This window comes from Heterodontus francisci, chromosome 2, assembly GCF_036365525.1.
Source record: "Heterodontus francisci isolate sHetFra1 chromosome 2, sHetFra1.hap1, whole genome shotgun sequence".
In the NCBI taxonomy this organism is placed as follows: domain Eukaryota; kingdom Metazoa; phylum Chordata; class Chondrichthyes; order Heterodontiformes; family Heterodontidae; genus Heterodontus; species Heterodontus francisci.
The window spans coordinates 114300221-114313415 of NC_090372.1; the positions used below are offsets into that span (position 1 = coordinate 114300221).

At 43.4% G+C, this 13195-nt stretch overlaps 1 protein-coding gene across 3 annotated transcripts in view; it reads right to left on the reverse strand.

Moving 5' to 3' along the window:
• LOC137346308 (protachykinin-like) overlaps nucleotides 1-13195 on the reverse strand; it is a 38565-nt gene that overhangs the window by 14929 nt on the left and 10441 nt on the right. Inside the window, exon 1 of one of the 3 annotated variants that reach the window (XM_068009808.1) lies at nucleotides 8663-8736. The exons of the other annotated variants lie outside the window; for them this stretch is intronic. The gene's annotated coding sequence lies outside the window, so the exon portion shown is untranslated. Of the gene's footprint in view, nucleotides 1-8662; nucleotides 8737-13195 lie in introns of those variants that run through there. 3 annotated transcript variants of the gene reach the window in all.

Sequence of the window (13195 nt, forward strand, 5' to 3'; positions counted from 1 at the left end):
GCAAAAATTTCCTCCAATTAAATGTTGGCAAGACCAAAGCAATTATTTTCAGCCCTGCTACAAACTCTGTTCCATAGCTACTGATTCCATCCCTTTCCCTGACAATCTCAGCCTGAACCAGTTTGCAATCTAGGTGTCATATTTGACCAAGATGAGCTTCTGACCACATATTCACACCATTACTAAAACCACATATTTCCACCTCGGTAACATTACCTGACTCCATCCTGCCCTAAGTCATCTGCTGCAGAAACCCCCATTCATGCCTTTGTTACCTCCAGACTTGATGATTCTAATGCATTCCTGGTCAGCCTCCCACATTCTACCTTCCATAAACTTGAGTTCATCCAAAATTCTGCTGCCCTTGTCCTAACTCGTACCAAACTCCTGTGCTTGCTGACCTGCATTGACTCCCGGTTAAGCAATGCTTCAATTTTCCAATTTCATCCTTATTTTCAAATCCCTCTATAGTCTCGCCCCTCCCTATCTGCAACCATCTGAGATATCTGCACTCTTCTAATTCTGGCCTCTTGAAAATCTTCGAGTTTCATTGCTCCATCATTGATGGCTGTGCCTTCAGCTGCTTAGATCCTTAGCTCTGGAATTCCATTTCTAAACCTCGTCACATCTCTATCTTTCTTTCCTCCTTTAAGACACTTCTTAACACCTACCTCTTTGTCCAAGCTTTTGGTCATTTGCCCTAATATGTGGCCCCATGTCAAATTTCGCTTTATAACGCTTCTATGAAGGGTCTTGGGACGTTTTATTTGATTAAAGCCGCTATATAAATTCAAGTTGTTATTGTTGTTGCCGCGAAAGCCCCTGCAGGAAGACTTCTCACAATGTTTCAGTTTCATGGAGCATATCTTCAGTTTAGAACAATTGCTTACATGAACCTTCTGCGCACTTTTAAACTTACATATACTTGCTTTAAATGTAGTGGAATTTCTGGCTAGGCAGATTCACATAATCATAGTCAGGCAATCTAAACCTGGTGCCATTAGCTGTGAACTGCTGCTACTAATCGAGGACACTGGCTATCCATTCAACGGAACTTCAGACTGCAACGACTGTAGATCGCCACATTTGCGCCATATCTATTTTACAATGATACTGAAGTGACATCTGAGTGAGCTTCTAGCTGGAGTGGAGGCTATCGCTGCCTAATATCACTTGGGTCAAACAATACTCAGGTTTATCCATTAGATTATTCTGGACACTTTATAAACGGAAGTAGAGCTTTTTGAAAATATTTTGAGACTGTCGACAATTTAGCTTCCGTTCACGTTTAAAAGTTACCGAGCATGAGTGGAGCCCTGTGCATCTATGTGGGAATATTCGCAGAGTATTCGCAGAGTGCCTGTTGTTGACTGAAGAAGGGTCATTGACCTGAAACGTTATCTCTGCTTCTCTCTCCACAGATGCTGCCAGACCTGCTGAGTATTTCCAGCATTGCTTGTTTTTGTTTCTGTTGTTGACTGAGTTGTATTCAGATCTCGTACTGGTAAGCACGGAACACAGCAGCTTTAGCAGAATTTACTCTGTCACAATTCCCTACAAACTTTTTTTCTGCAAAAGAGTGGAGATTTATTTTGCACTATTGGCAATTGCTCTCCAGAACAGTGCAAATGACATTGGCAATCGTCCCACCGCTTACTGTAAGGAGAAATTTCAGCCTTTGATGCATTCTGGTGCTGTCAAATCACATCCTGGATAAAAATTATGAATTCAGCTGTAAGCAATTGCTTATTCAAACCAGGTGACTTTTTAAAGTTAACGTTTCGGGTCAGTGGCCCTTCTTCGGACTGCTTTGACTTTTTAAAGTTATTGACTATAGCTTTGAGTATGTTTGGATGAAGTTAGGAAAGTAATTAGAGGAGTCATCAAAGGCCTCTTTTCCCCGATCATATTGTCTCAAGGCAATAAGCAGAACTTCCTCAGTGATTAGGAAGTAGATAGATGGACTACAAACTGCTGCGCATACACCCACCTTCATTCAAGGCCCACAGAACATGGCACAGGAATTGGTTTAAGCCAGTTTTCGGGCGCAGAACGAGTGCCGTGCTTGGTGCGTGTGTCTGATCACGGGGATACACTAAGCCACAAATTGGTCCTTCTTAATGCGGACAGTCAACATTTCACGCTGCTGATACCATTTAGAGGCAACTTGCACCTCGTGAAAGGGAGGCGCACTTTGGCTGCAGGAAACTGTGACTGAAGATCGTTGATAATGGCTGGCAGAGGAGAGGGCAATTCGGGATGGGCAACAAATGCTAGCCTTGCCAGTGATGCCCACATCCCATGAACCAATAAAAGGCTGCAGTTCCAGATGCTACCCGCAACCCCGAGGGAGCAAAGAACAAGAGAATAGCAATGCCGATCAGGACGTGTTACTCGACTGTACACATAGGGACATCAGTTCAGAGACTGGCACTGCGTGTAGTACAGACAGTAGGCTAGAAGGCTCTTCATGTGGACGTTGCACCCAGCATTAATGTGCAGGAGCAAGGGTAGGGTAATGGAATGACCCAGGAAGCAGCTTGCCAGAGGCTGCCAGTTTAATGGAGGTGGCCTCCTGGCGGTAAGCCAAAGGGCCATCTGAGCCACAGGTTCCATACCCCAAAAAGCGGGCCGTGATCAGTAAAGACATCTCCAGTGGAACAGCAGATTCACCCGGAGGGGTTTCCCATCTGCCCCGAGGGGCCAAACAGCTTTCCCCATCGTAACTTTAAATTTATTGCTATGCCTTCTAGGATGCCTCCATGTTAAGGTGCCCTCACAATTTCTGACCTGCCTCAGTTGTGCCCACCTCTCCCAGTGGGGCTGCTGCGGTTCCAGAGCTGGTGGCCCTCTGATTGGGCTGGCAGCATCGAGACCCTGCCCAAAGGATGGCGAATGCGTAAGTGGCCAATTAGGAGGCCGCCCCTGGAAAGATTGTGCCGCTGGTCTCACTGCCAGCAATCATGGGCTCTGGGCTCCCATTTAGCCCTGATGTCAGGGTCTCAGCTCCACGTATCTCACCATCTATAAGAAGATTGGTGGTAAACCACATGGACCTCCTAAGGGCACTGGCCTGTTTGCCAGCAAGCTTGCGCAGTGTTGCACAGCATAGAGACATTCATGCCCATCATGTCTGCTGTCTTCATGCATGGTATTAAGATCATGCAGTGAACCATGAATCAACTGGTCAGCTCTATGAGCACTGCAGAGAATACCAAAGTGCTGGGACATCTGATGACAGCTTCATTGGGAGCTCAGTCTGCTGCCGTCTTAGTTCTGACATTAAGCATCTCCACTGGATTTCAAAGCCTGAAGGAGGGCATGATTTAGGGGCTTCAACAACCTCACAGCACGCCTGACTGTCTCAAGCAAAACAGTGAGAATATTGAGACTCAGCTTCGAAACTGAAATTGGCTCCATTCATCTGAAAACAGTGTCCGTTACCACATGTACGCTGACAACATCATGCTCTACCTCCCTCTACCAACATCCGCCCACCCCCCGCCCACCTGTCTCGATTCCTCCACTGTGTCTAAATTGTCGGACTGCTTGTCTGATATCCAGTACTGGATGAGCAAAAATTTCCTCCAACTAAATATTGGGAAGATCAAAACAATTGTCTTCGGTCCCCATCACAAACCCTGTTCCTCAGCCCCAAATTCCAACCCTCTCCATGGCAATTGTTTGAGACTAAACCAGACTGTTCTCAACTTTGGTGCTATATTTGACCCCAAGATGATCTTCTAACCACATATCAGTGCCATCACTAAGACTGCCTATTTTCACCTGCGTAATATTGCCTGACTCTGTCACTACCTCAGCTCATCTGCTGTTGATACCCTCATCCATGCCTTTGTTATCTCTAGACTATTCCAATGCACTCCTGGCCGGCTACCCATCTCCCACCCCCCCCCCCCCCCCCCCATAAACTTGAGGTTGTTCAAAACTCTGCTACCTGTACACCAAGTCCTGTTCACCCATCACCCCTGTGCTTGCTGACCTACTGTGACTCCCGGTTAATAATGTCTTGAATTTTGTTCTGTTCCTTGTTTTCAAATCCCTCCATGGCTCTATCTCTGAAACCTCCTACAGCTCTACAGCCCACTGAGATATTTGCACTCCTCCAATTCTGACCTCTTGAGCATCTCGATTTTAATTGCTCCACCACTGGTGGCTGAGCCTTCAACTGCCATGATCCTAAGCCAATGGAATTCCTTCCTTAAGCCTCTCCAACTCTTTCCTCCTTTAAGATGTTCACTAAAACCTAGCTTTTCATCATCTGACCTAATATATGTGGCGCCATGTTAAATTTTGTTTGGTAACTGTTTTGTAAAGTGCCTTGGAATGTTTCACTACATTAAATACAAGTTTTTGTTGTTGTTGAAAGGGACATGCTGCTTCCTCTCAGGCTGACCATATATCTACTCCTTCACCAGCCTCTCAACCAGTGCTTTTGTTGGTGTCAGACAGTCAGCTTGGCAAGACTCACTATGGCCATTTCAAGTGCCCTCAGCAAAGGTTCAGCAACCTTCTACCTCCCAAGCTGTAGCCAATGGGGAACCATCTCACAAGAGCATTAGTGTAAGTAAATGAGCACATAAGCCAGGTACTAGCAGTTTATTCAAAGGTGATTTGTAGATATGCATAAGTCATGTAACTATTTGTCAAACCAAAACTGTGGAGTATTTTGGAGTAGTGGGAAAACTTTTTTTCTCCAAAATTCATCCAATCAAATATTGGGAAGACCAAAGCTGTTGTCTTAGGTTCCTGCCAAAAACTCCATTTCCTAGCCACTGACTCCATCCCTCTCCTCGGCCACTGTCTGAAACGGAACCAAACCGTTCACAACCTTGCCATCCTATTTGACTCTGAACTAAGCTTCTAACTCCATATCCTCTGAATAACCAAGCCCACATACTTCCACCTCCGTAACATCATCCATTTCCGCCCCTGCCTCAGCTCACCTGCTGAAGTCCTTATCCCTGCCTTTGTTACCTCTAAATTCGAATATTCCAATGCTCTCCTTGTTGGTCTTCCACTTTGCACCATCTTAAGCTCCTCCAAAACTCTGCTGCTCATATCCTAACTTGCACCAAGTCCTGTTCACATATCACCTCTGTGCTCGCTAATCTACATTGGCTCCTGGACCAGCAACATCTCAATTTTAAATTTTTATCAAATTCCTCTATGGCCTCACCCCTCCCTATTTCTGTAATTTCCTCCAGCTCTACAGCCCCCCCCAAGATCTCTGTGCTCCTCCAATTCTGGCTTCTTTCTTCTTTGTCATCCCTGATTTTCATCACTCCACTATTGGTGTCTTCATCCACCTAGGCCCTAAAACTGGAAATGCCTCTCTAAACCTCTCTGCCTCTCTATATCTCTCTTGTCTTTTAAAATGCTCTTTAAAACCTATCTCTTTGACCAAGCTTTTAGTCACCAGTTCTAATATCTTCTTAAGTGGCTTGATGTCATTTTTTTTTGGATAATGCTCCTGTGAAGCATCTTGGAACATTTTGTTACATTAAAAACACTATAATAATGCATTAGGAGCAGGAGTAGGACATAAGGCCACTTGAGCCTGCTTCAACATTCATTAAAAAAGATCATGGCTAATCTGATCTTGGCCTCAACTCCACTTTCCTTCCTGTTCCCTATAACCCTTAATTCCCCTGTAGTTCAAGAATCTGTCTATCTCAGTCTTGAATATATTACTCCGCCTCTACAACTCTCTGGGGTAGAGAATTCCAAAGATTTATGACGCTCTGAGAGAAAAAATTCCTTCTCATCTCCATCTTAAATGGGCGACTCCTTCTGAAACTATGCCCTCTAGTTCTAGATTCCCCCATGAGAGGAAATATTCTCTCAGCATCTACACAGTCATGCCCCCTCAGAATCTTACATGTTTCAATAAGATCACCTCTCATTCTTCTAAACTCTGAGTATAGGCCCAACCTTTCCTCATAAGACAACCCCTTCATTCCAGGAATCAACTGAGTGAACCTTTTCTGAACTGTCTCTCCAATGCAAGTATATCCCTTCTTAAATAAGGATACCAAAACTGTCCACAGTACTCTAGGTGTGGTCTCACCAATGCCCAGTACAGTTGTAGCAAGACTTTCCTACGTTTATACTTCATCCCCTCTTGCAATAAAGGCCAACATTCCATTTGCCTTCCTAATTGCTTCTTGAACCCGCATGCTGACTTTTTGTGTCTCATGTCTGAAGAGACCCAAATCCCTCTGTTCTGCAGCATTCTGTAGTCTTTATCCATTTAAATAGTATTTTGCTTTTCTATTCTTCTGATTAAAATGGATAACCTCAAATTTTCCCACATTATACTCCATCTGCCAAATTTTGTCCATTCACTTAACCTATCGATATCCCTTTGCAGATCCTTTGTGTCCTTCCTAAAACTTGCTTTCCCATCTATCTTTGTATCATCAGCAACTTTGGCTATAATGCACTTGGTCCCTTCATCCAAGGCATTAATATAGATTGTAGATAGTTGAAACCCCAGCACTAATCCTTGTGGCATTCCATTAGTTCCAATTTGTCAACCTGAAAATGGTCCATTTATCTCGACTCTCTGTTTTCTGTTCGTTAGCCAATCCTCTAACACATTACCCCGAAAAGCATGAGTTCTTATCTTGTGCAGTAACTTTTTATGTGGCATCTTATCAAATGCATTTTGGAAATACAAATACACTACATCTACTAGTTCTCCTTTATCCATCCTGCTCATTAGGAACTCTAATAAATTTGTCAAACACGATTTCCCTTTTGTAAAATCATGTTGATTCTGCTTGATTGTATTATGATTTTCTAAATGTCCTGCTACAACTTCCTTAATAACGGATTTCAGCATTTTCTCAATGATAGATGTTAGGCTAACTGGCCTATAGTTTCCTGCTTTCTGAAATAGGGACATTACATTTGCAGTTTTCCAATCCACTGGGATCTTTCACAAATCTAGGGAACTTTGGAAGATTACAACCAATGCATCCAATAGTTTTGGTATTGATGCTGCTCTTCAGAATCTTACTGATGTAACAGGAACACCCATGAATAGATACTGCTCGAGGGCCATGATATGTAGCTCTGGGTTAGATGGAAGCAGGGAGTGTTGGTACTGTGGGTTGAGATGGTTCAGGAGGATCTCTCTATAATTTTCTGCCTTACAATCCTGGTAGCTTGCAGTACTGCTGGATTATGCTCTGCCTCTCCATCTTCTGGTTCCTTGACTCGTCCTTCATTTTCTTCCTCCACTTCTTCCTTCTTGGGATAGTCCAAGGTCTTTCCCCTTTGTATTGCAAGATTGTGGACAATGCAGCAAACAATTATGAACCTTGAGACTTGCTCTAAGCTGCATTGAAGGACTCCCGTCAAGCTGACCAAACAGTGAAATTATTTATTCAGGATGCCAATGATTTGCTCTATTCGAACAATTATTGCTGTGGGGCTCTAATTATATCGGCACTGGATGACTGACATAGTATGATAGCATCATGAATATTTCCACCTGAGCACAGATATGCATCACTCACTGGCTGCTGTCACAAACAAGTTGAATGTTGAATGAATGGAAGCTCTTTACATTGAGAAACAGTTTTGGTCTGTGATGGGGACCACACAAGGCTATGCATGTGCAATCTATGATGTCCTGAACTTGCAGAAATCTTAAAGCCAAAAACTTGGCCCATAGCACTTTAGAAGTCTAAAATGACTAATCAGAGACTTAACAGAACAGGGATGATGAACCCTTTAAATAGCACTGGTGTGGAAGATGATGACATTAAAACAGATGCAATGGAGATGCAGAAACTGAGAAAATGTAATAGAGTCCTTACAGGAAACAGGATGAGAGGAAGTGTTATCAAGGTAGCTGTGGGAGTCAGTGGGTTTATAGTATATATTAGTTGACAGCCTACCCCAGAAATGGAGACAGAGAAGTCAAGGAAAGGAAGAGTAGGAGATGGACCATATGAAGGTGAGGGAGTAGTGGAAATGTAAAACAAAGTTGATTAAATTTTCCAGTTTAGTGCAACAGCAGGAAGCGGCACCAATATACTTATTAATGTACCAGAAAAAAAGGTAAACAAGGGGATCTGAGTCGGTTTGGAACAAAGAATGTTCCATGAAAAGACAGGTATAGCTAGGACCCAAACAGCTTCCTATAGAAACACCTTTTATTTGGAGGAAGTGAGTGGCATCAACAGAGAAGTTGATCAATGTAAGAACAAGTTCAGATGGGCAAAGGAAGGTGGTGGTGGATGGGGACTGATTGGACCTCTGTTCAAGGAAGAAATGGAGAGGCCTCACTCAGGCTGTCCTGGCGGGGGAATGGAGGCGTAGAGAGACTGGACTCGAGTGTTCTGTTTAAATCTACTGCCATACCATTCTCCTACATTTTATTTTTTTCAAGAAACAAACATGTTTCCATAATATTTGTGGTAAACATGTGCTTATTGTATTTTACATAACCAAAGTACCAAAGAAAGAAGGCATCAGTTTACAGATTCTGGTGACATGTCAGCATTTCAATCACATAATATGTCAATAAAAGTAATTTCATTATGTATAGTGTTTTGAGATGTTTTGATGTGATAGGGCACTACATGAATTCTACCATTGTGATATAAGGAATAACAAAATGTTTGAATACCATCAGGGTGGCCACCCCATTACTGTAGTTTTCAGAAAGCCTGCACTCTGGAAAAAGTGCAACTACTGTGGTTCTGTTGGCTGATACATTAATTACACAAACAAGAAAACCTGTAACAAATAGAAATGAACATAGCAACATTAGGCATCACCTGCCTGTGTTAGATAAACAAATAAAATGTCCAAGCAATTCATATGAGCAGAATATTTGGAAAGTTTTAGTCCAATGGATATACTCATGTTTTGGACATTATCTCACATTCTCTCTGATACCCATAATCCATCTCTGATGTGACCGGGTTAACTAGCCTCTCTGGAGATTACCAATTTTACGTATAAGACTACAGGGATTTCCTCTGTACTTTTGCTATTTACTGTGACCACTAAAAGAACCAGTGATAACTCATAACATTGCACAATCATTGATTTTTTTCAAGCACAAATGATTTTCAGATTGGTATTGTGTTGACATGTTGAAAATATCACTGGGTGATTCAAAGTGTAGTGGGAGTTTTGCCTTTCAAAGCATTACTCCATTATAAACAAAACTTGATTTAGTGGTAATGGAGCAGCCAGTTGCAAATAAATGTATCATCTATTGAACAAACACTTCATGCTGGAATTCAAGGTGTATTCTTTCAGTTTGGCATTGGCTACAGGTATCAGTGATACTACAGCATTCTGTCCAGTGTCATTGTGATCATATGCTATTTAATCATGTGGCCATCATAGCCAAGCCCCAAACTATTGGTGTCCACACGTGTAGATTATCCAACAAAAGAAATCACTGAATAGATTTTTGGAGCAGGAATCATAACTCATTTCCCCCTCCCTAGCCAGGAAAGCCAACTATAGCACCTTTAGCACACAGGTGAGATTGGCTAACTCAGTATAGATGAGGGATAAAACCTTGATCTGTAATACTCATATATAAAACAATTTGGCATTCATTGGCACTCCAAATATTGTTGTATAATGGTCTTTGCTCAGCAGTGCCTTGCCACCATGGTGAAAATTATTCAGTTATATGCCAGCAAGTCCATTTCCTATATAACTGTAATACAATGATTTTTTTTTTGTTGCCATTGTTTAACCTCTCATTCATTATTGAACGTCATTTAAAAAAAAATACTTGCAATTATATAGTGCCTTTCACGACCACCAGACGTCCCAAAATGCGTTACATCCAATGAATTACTTTTGAATTGCAGTCATTGGGCTGGATTTTATGTCGGGCAGACGGAAGCTGGCCACCGACATAACATTCGGTGGTGAACCAGCTTCCGCCTAACCCGGGGATCTGTCCTGCATTTTACAGGTCCCCGGGCTTTAATTGTTCCAAGGTGGGACTGCCACCCGCTTGAGGGAGGAAGTCCCGCCTCATTGAGCTGCTGGCCCGATGATTGGCCAGCAGCTCTTAGTCCTGGCAGCGCCATTGGAAGCGGTGGCAACTGCTGGGACTGCAGCCCAGCAGAGGTACATGGAGCCAGGACTGCAGGTAAGTTTGAGTTGTCTCGCCGGGTGAATCGGTTGGGCCGCAGCCAGGCAAGGGTGGTCTTTGGGGGGGGAAGGGAGAGGGGACGTCTTGGGTCCCGGGGTGGTTGGAGAAACAGGGGAGGCCCTCAATCGGGCACCCTGGTGCGCTGAAAGGCCAACAGGCTTCACTGGGCAGCCTTTCATATCTCCAGGTAAAATCCCCATGGAGGTCGGCGAAGGCCCTTAAGTGGCTGTTAATTGGCCACTTAAGGGTCTTGATTGGCGTGGGGCAGGCAGCCCGTTCCCTACCCCCCACCCTACGTAAAGTGGGCCGGAGGCCGGAGCAGGTTGGGAAGACCTTCCGGAGCCTCCCGCTCAATTTTACACCACCCCCACACTACCATTCAGCTCACTGGGGTGGCGTAAAATTCCGGCCATTGTCACAATACTTTTAAAATTACTTTTTGGGGTATGGTGTCACTGGCAAGGCTAGCATTTGTTGCCTAATTCCTTAATTGCCCTTGACAACTGAATGGCGTGCTCGGCCATTTCAGAGAGCAGTTAAGAATCAACCTCATTGTTGTGGGTCTGGAGTTACACGTAGGCCAGACCAGGTAAGAAGAGATTTCCTTCTCTAAAGGATATTAGTGAACCAGACTGGTTTTCCCAACAATCGATGATAGTTTCATGGCACCATTACAAAGACTAGCTTTCAATTCCAAATTTATTAATTAATTGAATTTAAATTCCAGCAGCTGCCGTGGTGGGATTTGAAACTGTGTCCATGAAGCATTAGCCTGGGCTTCAGGAATACTAGTTCAGTGACATTATCATTACACCACCATAGGAAATGCAACAGCCAATTTGTACACAGCAAGCTCCCACAATCAGAAATGTGATAATGACCAAGTAATCAGTGTTTGTGCAGTTGATTGAAGGCTAAATATTAGCCAGGACACTGGGGATAACGCCCATGCTCTTCTTCAAAATAGTGGCATGGGATCTTTTACATTCACCTGAGAGGGAAGACTGGGCCTCGGCACCTCCACCGGTGTAGCTCTCACTTAGTACTGGAGTGTCAGCCTTGATTTTTGTGCTCAAGTCTTGTTGTGGGAAATGAATCTAAAACCTTGTGACTCATCGGCGAGAATGTGGCCAACTGAATCGTGGCTGACACGGCCTTAAAAAAAATCCTGCAATTTGCATGAAAAAGGGCCACCTAATAACATTATTGAGTAACTTAAGACATTCTTTTCAGGATGACATGTAGCAATCAACTGTCAGCAACTATATTTTAAAGACATATTTAATTTAAATTGTTATTTTCTTCTATATGAACTCCAAAGCTTCATTTGTTTTTAAAAGTATTTCAACATCTCATATCTTCTTTCGGGATCTTGGTAGTTTAGCCGCTAATCTGCTGGGGAATAAATATAATTAATCAAATTTAAATTCTGTGGAGTTGGAACTTCAGTTGAATATGCAAGTACTGATCCTTGTGGTATCCCACTAGTTAGAGCCTGCCAGTCCAAAAATGACCTGTTTATTCCTAGTCTCCATTTTCTGTCTGTTAGCCAATCCTCAATTCCTTGCTAAAATATTACCCTAAATCCCATAAGCCCAAATCTTTTCTAACATTTTCTAACTCTCAGTGGTTTAACACTAGCTTAGTCATCCATCGGCAGATCTGGCTTGACTACATCTATCTTTTCTGGGGCTCAGTCCCCTCTGCCAAACTGGCTACTGTTCTATGATCTTTCTGGACAACAAAGATAACCTGGACTCCTTTCCTCTACTGTATGTTTAAACCATCTCAAATCTCCCTTTCCTTGACAATTCTTTAAACATGTTGTTGCCTCCCAGGTCCATGCCCACCTCCCTCATAACTCTCAAGTTCAGTCCAGCCTTGTGGCCTTCAAATAAAAATTTTAGTGAAGGCGTTAAGAGACACAACAGAGTATTCAATGGAAACATAAAATGTTACTTTGAAATATTATAATTTCTTGACTTTTTATTTGTTGAAACTTTATTTTAGACACAGTGGGCTGGATTTTACCAGCCCCCAGACATTGTGGATCATGGCGGGAAGGCCAATAGAATACTTGCGCGGAGAGGCCCGCCGTGACCCACGACACTGCGAAGGCCCCGTGGCATATTACCGGCAGTGGCGAGGCCTTGGTGCGGCCCTCCCCCACCACAGCGGGGCTTCATTTAAATAACAAAATTTATTAAAATGAAATGCAAATTTCAGGTTCCAGTGGCTGTCCCACGCAAATTTTACTGTCACCGGCCGCAACTCTCATGCCTTTGGAACTCCATATGGAGTTCTAAGGCGAGACGTTGCTGGGGGTGGGGGGGGGGGGGTGGTGGTGGTGCTGCAGGGAGTGCGGTTATGATGATGGGAAGGGATTGAGTGTCAAAGGTTATTAAATTTGGGGGGGGGACAGGGAAGTTCAGAACCTGAATGAAACTTTTTTTTTGGTAGGAGAGGGCCATTTACACATTTATGACTCATTGGGAGGGTGGGACAGGGAATTGAAAATGTGAACAAATGAAGATCTGCATTTTTAACCATTCTGTCACTTTAAAACTTTTAAATGACGCCGAAGAGCCTGAAGCCCTTTAAAAACGGCAGCGGCGCTGAACGCCATTGCCAGGGATGCAGTGGCCACTCCCCTACATCGTTGGGGGCAGTCAGACCGCCCCCTCCATTTAAATGAGCCACCGCTTGTAATATCACGGGGAGTCTTCCATGTTGGGAAGAGGTTGGTCTTTTGCTGTAACTCACCTCTTGACTCCCCAGAAGCTGTCCGCCATCTGCAAGGTGTTACGAACAGGCTGTTAATTTAATTTTTTTCCCTCTAATCAAATTTCCCTGCTTTTTTCAACCACCTGTCCGTAACTTGATTAGTGATTGAATTTCTTTCCCTCCCTTAAACCCTATTAATAAATGACCGCTTCAACAACATGGATTTTTAAATTAAAACAAAGAAGTAAGGTTTATTAACACACTTTTAAACTCAGGAAGGGGTTTAACTTTGCCACACACGGTTACAAA